Source organism: Artibeus jamaicensis, unplaced genomic scaffold (assembly GCF_021234435.1).
Source record: "Artibeus jamaicensis isolate MK-2021 breed Jamaican fruit bat unplaced genomic scaffold, CSHL_Jam_final contig_482, whole genome shotgun sequence".
Lineage (NCBI taxonomy): Eukaryota > Metazoa > Chordata > Mammalia > Chiroptera > Phyllostomidae > Artibeus > Artibeus jamaicensis.
Window position 1 is genome coordinate 4,710,609 of NW_026521857.1, and position 3,218 is coordinate 4,713,826.

Sequence of the window (3,218 nt, forward strand, 5' to 3'; positions counted from 1 at the left end):
AGCCATCAAGGCACCTGCAATCTTGTTAAGGTGAAACTGATACATGTGAAACAATTAAATGAGTATAAAACTGTGCTATGACCGTAAACTCTACCACATTATACGGGTGAGAGAATCTAAAATGGTCTTATGTAGAACAAAATTCCTATAATGGGTCTTGACAGACTGATAGATTTTGGAGGAAAGGCACAAATGAGACTACACAAGAAAAGCACACAGGTTGCCATTGGGGGCTGGGTACAAGGGTGACTGAGACAGGATGGAAATGACAATACAGGAGCATGAAAACCCAGCAGAGGCATAAAAATTAGAGGAAACCTCCTGATCTCTAGAAATTAAGGCAACTCAGTTGTTGCTTATGCTTTGGCATACACACTCTGGCAAGATTCTAAAGGTCTGCAAATATCACGGTGCTTTGAGGATGTGATGTCCACCCTTTCTAGAGATTAAACACATGACAAAGAGTTTTATAAAACATACAGTGGGAATTTGATAAGGTGTTAAAGACTAACCTCAAAATACTCTGGGGTGAGGGAGATATAGATAGATATAGATGAAAAAAGATTGACGAGGAGTTGATAATTTTTGGAGCTGAGTAATGGATACATAGGGGTCATGCACGTACATTTGAATAATAAAAAATTATTTGTAAACCTATTACTGTCAAGGTTAAGAGTCATTCCTACATCCCATGTTTTCAATGTTATAGGGGGGAAAAAGGATTCACTAGACCAAGCTATTTAACACGGAGCCCATTACTCTACCCCTACTACGTGCAGGAACTGCGTAACGTGCTTTGTATACATGGTCTCAGGTATCATGATGGTGGAAGCAATGTTCTTAGACTCCGATGTGTCTTTTCTACTCTGGGTTTCCAAGAGTTATCCCTTCAACATTCATTTAGTTTTTCAATAAGCCCTTGTGTCAGACACTTTGCTAGGCTCTGAAGACATAAAAAGAGAGGAGACAGCTTGTCTTCAAGCAGATTATGATCGAGAAAGACAGACTGGTGTTCTCTGAATGGAGGCTGTGCACTTCATGTAGTGTTACAGTTTGCATCACCTAAAAAAAAGACAGACAGAACAGTAAGATTACAATATAACTGATAAACGTTTTAATAACTGCCATGTATTGAACCATAACTAAGTAGATAACATGCTAAATGTTTTACATTATGGATGTTGTACATCCCTACAAGAAAAGTGCAACAGTGTAATAACAGAAACAGCACAGTGTGTCAGAGACACCCACCCCAGATTTGGGGGTCAGAGAAGGTTTTATAAAGGAGACAATGTCTATGTTGACTTTTTCTATTGATTTATTTTATTTGTGGTAAAATATACCTAACATAGAATGTATCATTTTAACCATTTTAAGTACAGAGGCATTAAGCACATTCACACTATTGTGCAGCCATCACCACCGTCCATCACCAGGACTTCGCATCTCCTCAAACTGAAACTCGGCATGCATTTAACAATAATCCCCCATCATCCCACCCCTCAGCCCACAACAACCACCGTTCTGTTTTCTGTCTCTATGGTTTTAGATACCCTAAATACCTCATAGCAGTAGGATGGTGCAATATTTACCCTTTTGTGACTGGCTTATTTAACTTAGTATAATATCTTCAAGATTCATCCATGTTGGCCCTGGCTGGTGTAGCTCAGTGGATTAAGCACCAGCCTGCAAACCAAAGGGTCACCAGTTTGATTCCCATTTGGGGCATGAGCCTGGGTTTGTGGGCCAGATCCCCACATATTCAGATCCTCTGCTCATTTTTTTAATCAGGCTGTTTGGTTTTTGCACGTTAAGTTGTATGAGTTCCTTAAATAGTTTGAATATTGACCCTTTATCAAGTGTATCATTGGCATATAACTTCTCCCATTCAGTAGGCTGTCTTTTCATTTTTGTGGAGAATCTCCTTACTTTTTACTACTAAATAATATTCCATTGTATGGATATATCACATTTTATCCATTCATTTGTTGATGGGCAGTAGGTTTGCTTCCACCTTTTGGCTATAGTTAATGCTGCTCTACATGGGTGCATCTCTTCAACACCCTGCTTTCAATTATTTTGGATATATATTATGTTATGTCTTGGGGCATAAGAAGGAATTAGGCAGAAAGAAGACAAGCATTCCAAGAAGAGTGAGCAATGTGTGTGTGCAAAGGCACGGAAGGCTACAGTTCCATAAGGCTGAAGAACAGACAGAGGCAGCGAGTGGTGAGAGGGAAGGGCTACAAAGAGGCAGAGGCAAGATTCTTCAAGGACCTCACATGCCATGGGGAGTGGACAGTGGAAGCTCAAAGCAGGACTCAGGCTGAGTCCTTGTCTTCACTGATATTCTTAAAGGACTCACTTCAATGAGCTTTTAAGCAAGTCTTCAAACACAATGTTTTTATAGCAAAGACTTGAGGCCTTAATGGAAATGACACTAGAAGATATACACATCATGGTGATCCCAGTCTTTTTTTTTTCCTCTTTAAAAGCAATATGGAATGCTTTGCAAACTTGTGCATCATCCATGCACAGGAGCCATGCTAACCTCTCTACCATTCCAGTTTCAGTATACGTGCTGCTGAAGTGCACACCGTGGTGACTCCAGTTTTATGTTTCCCCCACAGTAGTCCCCCTCACTCTACAGTGTTCAATAAATAGTAATGGAGTGTTCCATTGATTATTTATGGTCTATGGATATATGCTATTTTATAAAATCTTTTGTTCAAAATAATATTCTCTAGTATATTGCTTTTATTTAACCTCTTTTCAGAATCAACTAAGCCAGAATACAAATCCAATTATGAGATTCTGCATTCAGCCCTGGCTGGTGTGGCTCAGTGGATTTAGCATGAGAACTGAAGCAACACTGGTTCTGTTTCTGGTCAGGGCACACACCTAGGTTGTGGGCCAGGTCCCCGGTTAGGGGGCTGGGGGTGTACAAGAGGCAGCCAATCAATATTTCTTTTGCATATAAATGTTCCCCTCCCTCCTTTTCTTCCTACTGCCCCCTCTTTCTAAAATAAATAAAATCTTTTTCTTTTAAGAAGAGATTCTGCATTCAACTCTTCTGCTTGCTCCTCGGTGACAGAGAATGAATCTCTCCAGTTGTGGAAAATGGTGCCAGGTAAACCTGGGGCCCACACAGATGTGAACAACAATGTAACTCACAATCTGCTTATTCCTATAAAGAGTCTTTTTAAAATTATTATTTG

General features: G+C 39.9%; 1 non-coding gene across 1 annotated transcript; it reads right to left on the minus strand.

Annotated features, from left to right (window-relative positions):
• Positions 1-2,493: 2,493 nt before the first annotated feature.
• On the minus strand, positions 2,494-2,595 carry LOC119051295 (U6 spliceosomal RNA). The gene has a single exon (XR_005082897.1). It is a non-coding gene; the product is annotated as a U6 spliceosomal RNA (small nuclear RNA).
• Between the last annotated feature and the right edge of the window lie 623 nt (positions 2,596-3,218).